The following is a 17,972-nucleotide window of genomic DNA, read 5'->3' as shown; positions in this document are numbered from 1 at the left end:
TTTGGAATGATGCGGTCATCCTGAACTCACTTTGGAATATGGAGAGGGCTGGTTCTTTGGTGATGCTTACTACCCATATCACTTGTGTTTGCCTCTTCAGTCAATGAGATGTCCAACCACATTCCTTTCACCATGGAATCCCCAACATCCTTTTGAACTCTCCTCTCAAGCTCATGCCATAGGGGAAAGCCTAGTGCTATTATAGTCTTGCAAGGCATCACCTTCATAAATCCCCACCTCTCCTCACTTAAAAACTATATCTTCTCATGCAAGAATTCCACAATCTTCTTCCACCCTTTCTTTTCCTACACTATGTGCACCCCTTTTGGATTTTTTGATGAGGAAATGATCAAGGGTTGAACCGAGGAATCCCCTCCCCCAATTAGCCTACATGGCTCTTATCCCATCTCCAAACCCACACCCAAAACAACTCTGTCCATAATATCCTCTAGCCCCTATAGCCATTGTGGGTCAGCACATACTGCCACAACCCTATGGATTTCCTCATTGGTCTCACCAACTAGCAGAGCTAATGCCACGAAGAGTGAAGCAACATCCAAGTTGGAGTGTCTCCTCCAGTAGAATTGTAGATATTCCATTCTATAAATTTGATGGATGTCATCCAAGAATGCATGGTCATCAAAAAAGAAAATTTTTTTTAGATGCTTAACTGTAATCTTTCCTTCATGCGGTTGCATCTAGTTGTTTGATTCAAGTGCAAAGTTATCCTCCATTTTTGTCTCTCTGCTAAAAACCCTATGAAATGTCATTCATTTCCTCCTTAAAATCACACACTCTAAACAACTTGGAAGCTTTCTCTATGTGGGGTGCCATTTAATAATTTCAATCTCTATCACATGTGAGGGATTGATATTTCCTAAATATCATCGGGAGTATTGATTCATGCTTTGAGTTGTACTCCCATAATAATTGTCTAAAACACTTTTTTGGCCCCGTCATTTTTTTTTTCAATCTTTAACTTTTAAATAATACGGGCTAAGTAATTTTGTGTCCTAGTGTTTCCCATGTCTTTTGTGTTTTTTTAGTTAGTTGGTTTTTTCCTTGCATTGTTGGTTTTTGTTCGTTTATTGGTGATGTTCTTTTTTGTCTTGTTTTGCCTGATGGTCTTAATGTTTAATATTTAAAGTTTCCATGTACTAGGTTTCAAGGGACCTTCAAAACCTATTTTCTTAATAAAAAAATGTAAATATGCCAAAATAGTCTAATCTTGTACAAAACACAAAGAAAAAATAATTATAAATTTGTGTGAAGGTGCTTGAATATACACATAATGCAGTAGAATAATCAAATTGACATAACAATACTTAGGTGTGAATAAATTATGGTTGGAACAAACTTACCTAGAATAACTCTACATCTACGAACATATACATCCTTGGAAATTGACCTCTTAACATATGCATCAAAATAAGTTTTCATATTTGAAAATGGAAGAAAATTCTTGATCATTGATGATGCATATGATTATGTGGAGAATCTTACTTCTTGGTATCAAATTTGGAACTTCAAATTTTGAAACAAATTAAGGTTCCAAGACTTGGCACATAAACAAGATTAGGAGATGCACAAGATGTAGTTTCTTTTCTCACATGGAGATATAATAGGAAATGGGAAAAGAAGAATAGATTGAAAGAAGGAAATGCATGTCTTCTTGAAAACATCAAAAAGATGAACAATGTTTCTCAAAGAGTTGATCCTATTTATTCATTTTATTTTCAGAATATTAGGTGGCAAAGTAGAAGGATAAGGTTTTGGATGATTGGTGTAGTAACTTGGAATCACACAATATGCAAGTCACATGAGATGGGATCTATGTATTATAGAATTCTAGGTGGGGCATTGCTAGTTTGAATGATCACACTAAGTTTTTTTTATTAATATCTAAAATTTTGGAAAAGGACCTATATGTCTAGGAAGTTTGCAAAGAAGAATACATCAAGATGCTAAGATACTAGAAACACATCCAAAGATAGGCCTTTAATTCCTAGATCTAAACATGAATTTTCATCTCTAGGAGAACCTCTTGATGTTGTTTTTAAAACTCTACTACAAAACAACATCATAAGTTTTCTAGATAACTCAAAACCCTATGACCCAAAAGTGAAACCACCATGGTGGAGAGAGAATGATTATTGTGATTTCCATTGAAATGAAGGACATAAAACTAGTAACTACATAAAAATGAAACACATAATCTAGGATCTTATAGAAGCAAGAAAGGTGGTGGTAGATGGACATAATACAAACTCAAATCATAAGGCTTTCAATGAACCTATTACGAAGAATGAGAAAGGAGAAGGATCCAAGCTTAAGACCACTTGCTGAAGTAAACTACATGCACTCCAATGATGCTAATATAGTTCACATGGTGGAACTAGTTGAAATGGAGTACTACAATGTGGTCATTTTAAAAGAATCAAACATGGGTCCTAAAATAGAAAATTTTATAACTAGATCAAGAGAGAATATTATTCATAAAGGAGTTGGATGTTCATTAAAAGACCAAAACTCTAAAGATAAACTAACTACTGTAGCTACAACTAAAAACTTGAAAGAAGCATCTTCCTCTAATAGAACTAGTTACATTATTCTTCAACAATTATAATGTACTAATGCTCATATCATAATATTTAAACTACTAAAAATCTCACACTAACATAGGGAAATCTAGGATAGAGCTCTCACTAAAGAAAATGTACGTAAATATTGAGACCTAGATTGGTTTCAATCTATGGTGGGACACTTAACTTCATTGTGTTACTTTTCCTTCATAGAACAATATGATAACTCATTGAATCACCTACATAATCAAGAATTTCACATTGAGGTCATGATCCATAAGTCATGCATCAAGCATGTGTTGATAGATGGAGGAGTCGGCCTCAAGATCTATTCTTACAATATAATTCAATAACTTGGTTTTTTGAGCATGTTATAGACCCTCACAAGAAAATCATGATCAATTTTTATGGTGAAGAAGAGAGGACTTCAAAAGGACTTGTGATGCTACCTATTAGAGTAGGACCCATGCAAAGAGATGTAACTTTTCAAGTACTAAATATTCTAGTATCTTACAATATCTTGCTTGGACATCCTTGGATACATGAAATGCAAGTTCTACCTTTAACCTATCATCAATGCATAAAGTGTCCCCATAATGGAGTAGAGGTGTCCATACCTACTGACTCTAGCTATATTTGCAACACATTGAAATAATCTTCTAACACATTTATGATGGGGGATCTACTATAAATCATGAGGCTAAACTAAAAGACATGGAAAATTCTCTAAAGCTAAAAGATACAGGAATGGGGGAGTACAAGATACCATTTTTGTCTCTCACATCACTCCCACCATCTCCTTGATATTATGGTAAACCCTTTGAGGATGTGAAAACATCAAACACAAAGGAAAAAACTATTTATGATGGTACCTTCATACAAATAATAGTACTTCTATATTAGAAATAGATAATATTGAGTGGGGGTGGGGGGTGAATCAGTATTCTACAAAATTTTTCCCATAACTAGATATTATTAATTACCTTGTAACATGCATATGAAAGTAAACCAATAATTCTAAATATTAAATATAACCATACATAGAGAGAACTCATAACACCATTATTTGTTAACTAGGGAAACCCTGATCAAGGGAAACCCCGATGGGGATGGTACCCACAGAATGATCCACTAAACAAAAGAATATGGTTAAGGATATTGACCATGTTAGGAGTCCATCAAATACATATAATTTTTTGAGTCTTTGTTAGAGGACTAGGCTCTATTAAAAGCCTCAACCCTATTAGGAGTTGTTTCAACCCTATAAGGAGTTGGTAGAGCAATTACAATGTATGAAAGAAGAGCCCACTGCCTTAACATGCAATATATAAATAAGTTTATTCACATGCATAGATTTGCATACAATACTATCTTATTTTTGTACTTGACACTTACTCTAATCATTCATCAAATTTCACATCACACAAAGCTTGCATATCACATGTACTTCCTTCACAATAGTTCACATCACATGTTTTCTTTTTTCTAGTTGCACAACATATGATCTTTACTTATACCTTGAAAATTATCAAAATTCTTGATCAGTCAGCCTTGAAGCTTCCACACACTTGTCTAATAATAATATCTTGGGGTTAACATCTAGGATTCCAACCCATCATAGTTAAGTAATTATTTTGTTACAAAAATAATTCTTTAAGTCATACAATTAATTTTACTATTGTCCTTTGTTCTGCTTTGTCAACTACATGTACTAGTAATTCCTCTATAACTACTATTGTACAATTCATACAAATATGTGCATTGACATATGTGATCATGAAACTATCAACATTTAGTCCTAAATTGTGTATGTAGTAACTTGTACTCTATCATCCCTACATACTAAATCTATCTCTATGCTGCTGCAAACTATCCAATATTTAGAGCAATTTTTGTCTCTTATTTCATACTGAAATACCAATATATATATATATATATATATATATATATATATATATATATATATATATATATATATATATATATATATATATATTCATAAATGAAAACATTGACACATCTTCCTAGCCACATTTCCAATGATCTCCCCCTTTGGAATTGATGGTAACATTTGGAAAATTTGGCCAAGTCCCAAAATGATGTCATACAAAAATAACAATAAATACAAAAAAGGCACTACACAAACTGGCCTTCAAAACTTTAAAAAATTATTCATGTCTTGATGGATCATTACATCATTATCTCTCCTTTTACAATGATTTCCTATATGCATAGATAAGCTCTCCCTTACATTTATATACATTCTTATACAATTTTCCTTTACATTCTTCTTCCCCTTTGACATCAATGAAAAGGGTCTCCAAAATTATACAGTCAAAACAAAATTGTGTTAATTTACTCTATTCTAACTTGAGATTCTTGAGATGCAATCAGCAAAACCAAATTTTATTTTCTCAAGTTCCTTCTTTTAGTTTTCTTTTACTATATCAAATATATTGATAAGTGCACACAATACATATGATGCAACTTCTACTACACTCAAATTTGTGTAGGAAATTTTTTCATAGGATGCCTTTATTTCAAGAAATTCCTCCAATTGCCTCTACAAAATGCTAACTTTATGGGATAAATATTCTCTTAAGGATAGAGAATCTCTTGATCACCTTCTCCTTTTCAAATTTAATGCCTCTAATAGCATTGTGAATTGTCTCCATCTCAGCTTCAATATCTTCAATGCTCACATCTGGTTGATGTAATCTAATAGTGAGTGTTTGAAACTCACTCATTCTACCTTTGATCAAGTCATAAAACTTTGATAAGTAATTGTATGGCATTTCACATTGTCCATACAATTTCTTTCCTTCATCTATGCTCTTCCTCATCTCCTTTATGCAAACATTCAAAGTTTGCTAGTCATTTTTGACATTTGTGCATATTGTGTCAAATAGTGATACATCATGCTTAGTCTGATCTTGGACTGAAGAAATGTAAATCAAAGTAGTGAACTCTACATCAAAGGATCTTATCATTTCCTTGGCCTTCTTTTGAATGTTAGGTTCTACAACAGTGGCCTATACTATCATTTGTATTCTATCCAAAACTTTTTCCAAAGTTCTCTCTAAAGTCTTAATAGGCTTGTTCTTCTCCAACAATTTTCTCAAAGAAGTTATCAGCCCCTTTTGATCATCATACTCATCAAATACTATAGGAAATGTTGATATTGAAATAGTTTATGTAATAGGTGTAACTACTTAAAGTTCATTAATTGTCTTCTCTTCTTCTTTCCTATCTTTCTCCTTTTCTCCTTTCATTATTTCTTCCTCTTTTCTCTTTTCATTTTCAATCTTCTTCATCTCTTTTTTTTTTGCTTCCCTTTTCTTTTTGTCTTCTTCAATATTTTTATTTTTAACATTTCTCTTCTCCTCTTCCTCACCATCCTCTTCATTTGAGCTAGAATAGGCAATAATATTGCAAAAAATGTTGCTCCCATACTCTACAAAAGGATTTTCTTTATCATCTACTTTTATATGACTACTATCCACTTGCATGGATTCAATCCTAATAATTAAATGTGGAGGTGAGTTAGTTTGTTGAGTTTCTTCAACCTCGTCTTCAGCATTAGTAGGTGTTTTGATCTCAACATACACAGGGCTTACTCTTTCTGGTTGTGCACTCTCCTTAGTGGCTTGTCACATAGAAATCATATAGTTAACTATGGCTCCTTTAATTTCCTTGTTTACCTCTTCATAATTTACCTCCCATAAGAAAAATTTCTCTTCTCTTATTTCTCAACAAGGGCTCAATACCTTTCAAAATACTTTCCACATTATCATTAGTGCTTACTTCACATAATTTCTTAATCAGATTTGTTCTTAACTTCATATCTTCCTCTACAAGTCTTCTATTTCTATTTAGTAGTCTATTATACAAGTATTCAAGGATCTTATTCTAAATACTATCTAATATTTTATTCCTTAGAATCATGTTCCTTACTATAGCATTCTCTAGATGCCTTCTATTCGTGTTATTATACAAACTATAATATTTATTTAATTGAACAAAACTCTCATTCTCAATAATCTGCATATTTAGATTTTCAACCTTAGGTTTCTAGGATTTCTTACTAATTGATGTTCTTCCTTCACCAACTACTTGTTCTATGGCCTTTCCTTCAGTCCTTTCCTTAGACTCATTAGATTTATTGGTATGTAATGTTTTACTTCTCTTTCCTAGACAATTAGTGGTTTTCTTGGTCCTTTTCTTCGGAGATGTTGTAGGCTCTTGCTTTACCTTCACCAACCTTTCAAATGTTCTTTTCACAGATGATATGATTACCACATCTTCATCAAGTTTCTTCTTTGATCTAGATTGCTCTCTGATAAGTTGCACTTGTGCAACTATAACATAGAGTGTAGTAGGTATCTCTGTAGTATATCCTATTACTATCACTCCCTTTGAAGTTGTTTCAATGGAAATAGGAGTAGCTTCCAATACCTCTGATTTCCCACTAGCCTTAATTTCCAAGGCTATACCCTTGATCTCATTAAATTCTTGTCTTGTCATTCCTAATTCTTTGAGAATAGATTCTATCCTCTTCTCAAAATTCTTCTTGATTTCATTGTTGTGAAATTTAGAGTGAACTTCCTTCATCTTTTCTTCATATGTTCCCCATCTATGACATTCAACATCTCTTTCTAATTGAATTATAATCCTTGCATAGCCGTCAATAAGTTTTTCACTCATTTCATAACCCATAGGTTCTATCAATTTAACTCTTGGTTCCATTACCTCCATATAAGTGTATCAGTTTCTACCATAAAATACATTTCATGGTTGTACTTGTCTACCATAGTAGGAGGGATTTTGTATCTCTACTTCATTTCCAACTAAAAGTTCTTCATCATTATGTCTATGTCTTTGTGTCTGACATCTTCAAGTTTGGCCCTATAACATTGAGTGGTCATCTTCATATTGCACTCATTACTATCCCAATTTTTCACTCTAGGGAATTTCTTGGTTGCATGGAAAAAAAAATAGGGTAGTAATGACTCAAATCTAAAAACTACATTTTTAGACTTCATCAGCTTTGCAATGTTATCCAACAATTTCATTCTAATGATCTCGCACATGTTCGGCTTTTTCTTTTCAATAGCCATCACATATGTTGAATATAAAAATCTTCATGGCACAAAATTTACCCTTGAACTATGATTAATCTTGTATCCAATAATATTTCTCAAAACTCTAACTCTAGTATTTTCAATTAGGTTAACTCTCATATTTCTACCATCAAATTTTATCTTTAAAATTGTTTCAACAATCTTCTTGACATTTCTGTCATTTACCAGATTACAACCTTCATTTCTTAGTCAAGTGAACTTATGAATTAGGTCATTATCAATTACAATAGGTATATCTCCTACCCAAAACATTTCTTCACGAACTATTCTCAAAATAATCCTACTCCATTCATGATTGTCAAATTCGATATAAAAACATATACTTGATTAGGTGCAACTCGTTCAAGTATGTGAACTTGGGTTTCAAAGTTAGGTTTTCATTGCACATTATACCTAAATCCTTATTAATGTCTTCATCTCCAATAATCTCAAATTTATAATGAATGTAACTTCTAACATCTTCTATGTGAAGTGCATTAGGTGGGATTTGTGAAAACACTCCCAAAGGATCATTAGTAAGAGAAACAAATGGGTGCTTCTTAAATTTGTACCTTTGTCTCTCACTAAAATCACATACAAACTAGCTTTCCATTATGCTAACTAATTATACTAAAAATTCTAACTAAAAGCTTCATAAATAGCTTTGTTACCGTGTACTATTGATTCTTCAACTTTGCACTTCAGAACTTCAACTCAGTCTTAATTTGTTGTCAAATTGCTCACAAATGCTCTAAACTCTTTACATGAACAAATGGTACCAAAAATCTTGTTTGCAATCCTTAAATCATTTCAAAATTAACTCCACATTAAATATGTATCAACTTTATCTACAAAATTTGTTTTTGATTACTAGTAAGCCTTCTTTCTTCCTTACAACTTAGTGTGATCATAAAAATGCATGTACACTGGACCATAGTTCCCTTACTATGTCCTCTACCTTATACTAACTGCACAACTTCTAATTCACTTTCTAACACCAATTCTTATCAATGAATGCTCTACTTCTACTAGAAATTCTTAATTTAAATAGGATGAGTCACAAACAATTGTTGACTTCAATCTTCCATCAAGTGAATCATAATACTACTCTTCTAAAAAATGTATGAGAACTTTCTAGATTATTAGCTTTCACAAATGCTTCTTTGAATTCATCAACATGCTCTTTAATTTCTTCCTTATGACTATTTTTGCTTCTATTATCATTTCTTTTGTCATTTATGTTATTGTTCCTTCTCTAATTAGGATTCTTGTTAAAATTCCTTCTATCCATTTTGAAAAATCTTGTTGTATGTCCAAAGTTATTGCATAATTGACATACATCAGCATTACTTCTCTGATTGGTTTCATTCTGATTATTAGGTGCTCTACAATTCCTTGCAATATGTCTAGTGTTGTAACATTTGTAACATACAATCTAGTTCCTTCCTCCATTAGGTCTTTCTTCATCATTTCTCTCTTTCATTACCTGCAAGGTTAGTATTCCTAAACATTCTACTATTTCCATTATTACTATCAAACTTAGGTTTCTTATAATATACTACTTTATGATCATAACCATGACAAATATAATAATAGAAATTAGTGATAGGTTTAAAATAATTACCTTTACAATATCTCTTCATATGAAAAAATTCATTACATGTAAAACATATACCTCTAAATTCATTTATGGATTTCTTAGGTGATTCAACTTGCTTAGGTTCATCAACTTTCTTTTTTTTATTTGGTTCACTATATTTCTCAAGAAAATTAACTTGTTCAATTCCTTTAGATAATTCTATAGATATACTTGATTCTATCCTACTTTGATCAGTTTCTTTAGGCATAGGGGTTTCAACAACTAGATCTAGTTCTTTCCTAACTTCAATTTTCTTGGTTGACTTTCTCTAATAATATACCCAAGGCCTATCTTATCATAAGAAGATCTTTGGTAAAATATTTCTTTGTCTATTTTCTCACTATTTTATTAAAGCTTCTCTAACTATTATTTAGCTTGTGTCAATTCTCCTTTCACAATAGTATTGTACTTTTCTAATTCAGCATGCTCTACTAAAGAGAATCTAATTCAAATGTTACTTGAGACAACTGGGATCTTAGATCTGCATTCTCATATTTCAAATCTGGTTCAATCTTACTATCATCCTTCTTCAAGATCTCATTTTCTTTCTTGAGGATTCCTACTTTATCATTGTTAGTACTCTTCTTATTTTATTCCTTTATAGAATTTAGATGATCAATCTTATCTTTCATTTTCCAATATAATCTTTTGCGTCTCCATATCTATCTTTTAGTTTATCTCTTTCTTTTGTAAGAAGATAGATTTGCTCAAGAGCTTCTTCAAGATTTCTCTTCAACTGTTCCATATCCATAAGGATCTTATTCAATTTTTTAAGCCTCTTCTAAGTAAGTATGCTTTGATATGAATTGTTAGAAATAGATAATATTGAGAGGAGGGGTGAATCATTATTCTACAAAAATTTGCCCATAATTGGATATTATTTATTACTTTGCAACATGCATATGAAAGTAAACCAATAATTTTGAATAGGAAATATAACCATACATAGAGATAACTCATAACACCATTATTTTTTAACTGGGGAAACCTTGGCCAATGGAAAACCCCAATGGAGATGGTACCCACAAAATGATCCACTAAACAAAAGAATCTAGTTAAGGATATTGACCCTCTTAGGAGTCTATCAAATACATATAGTGTCTCAAGCCCTTGTTAGAGGACTAGGCCCTATTAAAATCTTCAACCCTATTAGGAGTTGCTTCAACCCTGTTAGGATTTCGTAGAACAATTACAATGTATGCAAGAAGAGCCCACTGCCTTAACATGCAATATACAAATAAGTTTCTTCACAAGTATAGATATACATACAATATTGTACTATTATTGTACTTCACACTTGCTTTTATTGTTAATAATATTTCACATCATACAAATATCGCATATCACATGTACTCCCTTCACAATAGTTTGCATCACATGTTTGCTTTCTTCTATCTACACAAGATATGATCATTACTTATACCTTGAAAATTATCAAAACAAGAGATCAGTTGGCCTTGAAGCTTCCACACACTTGACTAATTAGTAAAATATCTCAATATTAACATTTATGATGTTATTCCATCATAGTTAAGTAATTATTTAGTTACTAAAATAATTCCTTAACCCATACAATTCATTTTACTATCGTTCTTTGTTATGCTTTGTCAATTACCTATACTGGTAATTCCTCTGTAAATATCATTGTATAGTCTATACAAATTTGTGCATTAACATACATCATCATGGCACTATCAACTATTAGTCCTTATTTGTGTATGTGTTAACTTGTACTCTATCATCCATACATACTAAATCTATCTCTATGTTACTACAAATTTTCCAATACATAGACAATTTTATGTCTCTTATTTTATATTGAAATACCAAAATATATATGTTTCCATAAATGAAAACACTCACTAATCTTTGTATCCATATTACCAACACTCTAGAGGATGAGGATGAAAAAAAAGTTGTCTTGGCTTGGTTGTACAAAGGAGAAGAGGAGGAAAAGAAATGAGACACTATGACATGTTATTTAAAAATAATGGAAGAGGTTGTTACAGGATGATGAAAATATGGGATGCAAAGGAGAAGGTCATGTTGGCAAGAATAATAAAGGCTTAATAAATCCTACTAAGGTAAAATTCAAAAGGTGTAATGGTAATACAAGTCTTGGCTTTAAAAAGACACCATTCCAACTAGGAAAGAAGAAGTGCATACATATCCCTGAGAAAATAACTAAGAGCTCAGATGATGAGCATACCTTCCCTTATCCTATTCCACAAAAAATACCTAATATTCTCATGATCATGTTGAACAAGATCTACAAGTAAACAATGCTGCAAGGAATGGTCATTAGGGTGAACTCTATATTACTACACAATTTCAAAGAGGAGAATCTAGTCAAACTCAACCATGGAAGGAGTTGAACAAGACCAAAAGGATACTAAAAGTGGGGAATGAGCACCTATGACTATGGTAGAATACTTCAACCTACCTCCTAACAAAACCAATTCTCACAAATATGAGTTTGATTTATTCTTTAAGGTTATTACCACTGATAAGGATATAGATGAAGTTCACACCTATGAAAACCAACTTGATGCAGAACAAGGGTCTGGTATTAGTTCCAATTAATTTGATTCCACTTATGTTGAAATTTCTAATACTTCTAACATTTGGTCTCATAGTGATTTTAATACACCTGTGGATAAGATCACTTTAGGACTTGACTTATTAGTCCATGCATTTAACAAACTTACCATGAATGCACTTGAACTAGTTGACTCTTTTTCCCTTGTACAAATTGAATTTACTGAATATAAATCTAATACAATATCCATTAAAGTCTATATGTTCTAGAATGAATATTCTCTATCTTGTTACATAGACATTGTTGAGTGAATCTAGCATAAACATGATAGAGGTGTATATGAAGTATCTTAGTCTAAAAACCAAAAAAGAAAAAGAATAAGTGTCATGATGATAAAAACCACACTGTGGTAGTGTTAAAATATAAAATAGTAAATAAAAAGGATAAATCTAAAGGTGAAAACCTCATGGAGGCACGTAAACATGGGATATTTGATATTCTCTAGAGTTACTTTCAGGGGACATCTTTGGTGTTGATAGAACCAAAACAACCAATGAATTTGAGAATAGATGAGAATTCATAAATTATACATTTAGCTTAGTGCCTATTAGAGTAAGTAAAGAAAGAATTCACTACATTCTTTCAGGAAAGTAAAATCAACTTTGAGTAGCCTTATTATGATATGTCGAGTCTTAACCCTGATCTTATCATGCATCATCTATCTATTACATTTGGAATGAAACTTGTGAGGTAGAAATTGAGAAACCCTTATGTGGCACTACTAATCAACACTAAATTAGAGAAATTATTAAAAGTAGGATTCATTGGAGTGATTGACCATGTTAAATGGATCTCCAACATTGTTCTTATTTCTAAACCTAACAAATCAATAAGGGTGTGCACAAACTTTAGAGATGTACAAGCAAGGCTTGTCTTAAGGATGACTTTCCACTACCTAATGTAGACATGATAGTTGGATATGAGATGTACTCAGTAATAAATGAATTCTCCAAAGACAAATAGATCAACATAGAACCTAAAGACTAGGGGAAGAAAACTTTCACTTGTGCATGGAGTACATTATGTTGGAATGTTATTCCCTTTGATCTAAAAATTTAGGAGCTACATATCAACATGCAATGATGACTAGCTTTCACAAGTTGATGCACAAGACCCTAGAGGAGTATATGGGTTATTAGCTAAATCTATGGAAAGAAAGACACGTCTGACAGATTTTTGTCTAATCTTAGATTGAATGGAAAAATTCAAACTACGGCTCAATCTAAAGAAGTGTGCATTTGGGGTTACATCTAGAAAGTTATTAGGATGCATCGTATCGAAAAACATAATTGAGGTAGATCCTAAAAAGGTAGAATAAATAATGGACATACAACCACCTTAGAACATCTATCAAATAAGAGGGTTGCAAGGAAGGCTACACAGTTAAGCAGAAAGTTCATATCACATCTAGCCGACAGAGCACAACCATTTACTAGAACTCTACACAAAAGGAGTCACTTTTAAGTGGAATAAAAACTATGAAAATAGTCTAAACTATTTGAAATAATATCTTGCAAATCCACCTATTCTAAATCCTCATATTCAAGGGGAGCTACTAATCTTAAACATATCAATAGCTACAACATCATTGGGGGCACTCCTAGCAGAGAAAGATGAAAACAAGAAAGAAAGAGAAATTTACTAAATCAACAAAAATTTGGTCTCATATGAGATGAAATACACTATCATCGATAAAGCTTGTTTGGAGCTACTAATCCTATACATATCAATAGCTAAAACATCATTGGGGGCACTCCTAGCAGAGAAAGATGAAAATAAGAAAGAAAGAGAAATTTACTATATCAACAAAACTTTGGTCTCATATGAGATGAAATACACTATCACCAAGAAAGCTTGTTTGGCTATAGTATTTTATTCTACATGCTAGCACATTCTATGAGACTGATTGTGAAGATTGGTCTATTGAAATATCTATTGAACAAAACAACACTGACAAGAAGGTTGGCTAAATGGATTGTGACACTTAGCAAGTTTGACGTTGAATATTTTGATGGAAAGGCTATAAAAGTGTAGGTAATTTCTAATCAGTTGGAAAAGGCACCATTAAAAGATGATCAACCAATGAATATAGAATTTCCTAATGATTCCATCATACTTATAATGCAACAAACATGGAACGTGTTCTTTGATGGATCATACACTCAACAAGGATCTAGTACTAGAACATTTTTCATCATGTCACAATTGTATTCTCTACCCAAGGAGTAAAAGATACTATTTCCTTGCACCAATAACATCGTAGAATATGAAGCTTTGATCAATGACATGAAAATGGCCATTGAATGGAAGATATATGAATTACATATCTATGGAGATTCATAGCTCTAAATAAAACAAGTAAATAATGTCTGTTAGAAAAAAGATGAGAAATATTTACCTTACAAGATGATGGTAGATAATCTCAAGAAGTACTTCCCCATGTTACTTTTCAATAGATTCCAAGATCATAAAATAAAGTAGTAATGATATGGAAACTATTTCCTTAATATTAAAAATGTTGGAGAATGGTTTACACAATGAATTCTTGGTGGAAACATTACACTACCCTATCTAAAATTCTCCCTACTTCCAAATGGTATGTTTTTTTGTAGGACATGACTCATCTTTCTACCATTGTATATATTCATATCTTTGAGACTAGATTATACCTAAAAATCTAACTCAAAATGAGAAATGTAACCTTATTCATAATGCTTTGTGGTATATAGTTATAGATAATGACTTATATAAATGGGGACTAAATGATACCTTACTTAGGTTTTGTTTAGAGCACATTGAGTCTGAGTGCACCTTAGTGGACATACACAAAGGCATTTGTAGATCACACTCTAGTGTCTTAACATTAGCTTGAAAACTACTAAGAGTGGATTATTGCTAGCTAGAAATGGAGAAAGAAGTTTTTTAATTTTCCAAATTATGAAAATAGTGCTAGATACAAGGTAATCTAATCCATGTTTCTATTATAGATCTTATAAATTTTATCATACTCTGGTCATTTAAACAATGGGCCTTTGATCTAATTGGACATGTTTACCCATCCTCAACAAATGGACATAATTTTATCATAACTATAACAAAGTTGGAAGTGGCAATGCCTTTGACAAAAGCCACGAGTAAACAAGTAGCTATGTTTGTCTTGAACTCTATCATTTGTATGTATGGTATCCCATCTCCTATCATCACAAATAATGGGAGGTAGTTATGTTGGAAATATTATGATAGGCTAAATTACTAAGAGGGGAGGGGTGAATTAGTTACTAATAAAACTTTATCCTTGATTAGAAATTAATCCTTTATGTGAATTACGATCTAACTACATACATGAGAAACTAAGAACATGAAAGCATACACAACACTTTAACACACAAGATTTGGTGAGCCAGAAACCTTCCAAATAGAAAGTAAAACTAGGGTGGAGATGATACCCACAAGATTTATTACTATAGTATAAAGTTGGCCTATTAAGGCCTACAATGATCACTTCTAATGATTTTCCCTATTAGGAGCAATAAGGACTACTAGGTCCACCTTGCAAAAGGATTTACAAGCATACAATGAAGTATGCACTCGGTTAAGAGAATTACAGAAGACTGTTAGGTCTACCTTGTTAAAGGATTTGACTAATCCACCTATTAGGATGAAGTAGCAACTGATCTTTGATCTGTAACTATTTTTTTGAATGAGATTCCTCTAAGTGTACAAATCACCTTACTGTGATAGATAAATCCTTACTGCTCCTTATACTATTATAGCCTTTGTAATTCACTATTCTACTCTCTTCTTTGATTACATTAATTCTATTTGATTATATTGGATGTGATACAATACATTACATATATACCAATCCAATTACACAATTACAAAGTTGGCCACAATACAAGTTTACACAAATATTACAAAGTTGTCCAAATTGTAGAAACTCGGGTTCTAAAGACTGACTTGGTGATTTTTTGATACTCAACATCCAGTGTCAATGCTCAACATCACTATGCACTCAATAGACATAGAAGCTGGATCCATACTGATCACTTCCAAGTAGTCTTGAACTCATTTTGCACTAGTGACTTGGTGAATACTATGAAACTCAGCATATAAATTGAATCACTTGATTCACATTGCATAGCTCGGTCAATGCTATCACCTTGAGTTCGATATAAACTGAGTCACTTGGTTAACACTAAGTAGTTTAGTTAACACTAGACTCATATCACATCAATTGAAAACTCAGTGAGCATTGCACAACTTGGTTTGCACTGGTAAACTCAGCATACATTAAGATGCTTAGTTTATACTACTGATCATCACCATAGTAGTAACTTCTTAGTGCAAACTAAAATCTGTCCACAGGACTCGATAGCAACTATAGGACTTGGTAATAACTTAAATGCTTGGTTAAACTATTAGTTGTACAATATTCTTGGTATGAACTTATAGTTTGAATAAGTGTATTCCACTAATAAAAAAAATGACTAGAATGTCAACAAGTTCAAGAACAAAGATCTTTAAAAACTTTGTGCAAAATTCAAGATAATATAGTATTGGTCATCTATTTACTATCCTCAGGGAAATGGATAGGCATAGGCATCAAACAAGACCTTAATAAAAATCATACATAGTATGGTCAAAAAAATAGAAGGGATTGACACCTTAAACTTAATATGGCTCTCTGGGCATATAGAACAAGTATGAGAACACCCACTGGGTGCTTTGTATTGGTGTATGAAGTGGAAGTGGAACTACCTATTGAGGTTGAGATTCCCACCTTGTGGGTCTCTCTAAAAGGTCTTACAATTGTTTATGAGCATAGAATATCTAGGCTACAAGACCTACAATTGTTGGATGAACATCACCGAGTGAATTTGAACATCTAAGAGCTTTTCAACAAAGAATGTAAAGGGGCTAAAATAAGAGAGTATGACCAAGAAAATACTAGGTGGGTGATCTCAATCTTAGAGAAATTCTAAGGAATCAACAGAATAGAATTTACAATTGTAAGTTTGACTCGAATTGGATAGGTCCTTACATTTTTATTGAGCTCTTTAGGTCTAGAGCATATCAGTTCTCTATAGAGAATTTCTTAAGAAACCCATCAACACCCTTCATCTGAAGAAGTTATACAGCTGATGTTCTAAAAATCATTTTGCACATACTACAAAAAGTCATAAAAAATGAAAAAAAATTGAAAGAGTCATGAAAAAATCATCATCCTAGTGAAAACCTAGGAATAGGCATCTTGATGATATCTTGAAAAAGCATCAAAAGATTAAAAAATATACAAAAAAATGAAAAAGGAGAAAAAGTGTCTTGATGAAAACTTGGAAAATAGGCATCCTAATAGCAAAAAAAAATCTCCTTTGCTATCATACATGCCCTACTTTCATATGTTGCTTTATCTTGTCCATACTTTTCACTCGCTTTTGTGACCCTGATGAGATCATCATGAATTGAAACTAACCAATGTTATAGTCTTGGGGCAATCAACCTATACTAGGGTAATTTCGTTAGCATCTAAGTCTAATTATCCTTGTGTTAGTTATTGTTCATCCAATTTGATTCAGTTACATATCTCCTAACCATTGAAGGGTTTTGAACACTAGCACCTTGAACAACAAATGTGGTAGGCAATCAAATATATCAACATGAAACACAAATCAAAATATACATGATTTAAACTAGAGTTTTCTTTGTATTGATTTTTTATTATCATTCTCCCTTGAATGACTCTAGTTAGTCTACTTTGACTTGGAAGAGTGATGATGAGGGGCATGATCTTTTCTTTATTTTTTGATTAATAGTTTTGTTCCAATGATCCTAAGGGTCCAAGTAGAAGGGGTGTCCACTATGAGAGCCTATATCATGTGTTGGATGGCCATACCTCGACTTAGTTTTTTTGGACACTTTGGTGACGTTGGAATTTCCCCTTGTAGATCCATTTGGGTGATTTCTCATTGCTATTCTAAATCAGATAATTACCTTAGGATATGAATGTATGGGTCATTATAGGTAGAAAA

This window comes from Cupressus sempervirens, chromosome 3 (genome assembly GCF_028749045.1).
Source record: "Cupressus sempervirens isolate cs-2001-9-10 chromosome 3, ASM2874904v1, whole genome shotgun sequence".
Lineage (NCBI taxonomy): Eukaryota > Viridiplantae > Streptophyta > Pinopsida > Cupressales > Cupressaceae > Cupressus > Cupressus sempervirens.
The sequence above is the reverse complement of the archived record's forward strand: the minus strand, read 5'-3'. Positions refer to the sequence as shown.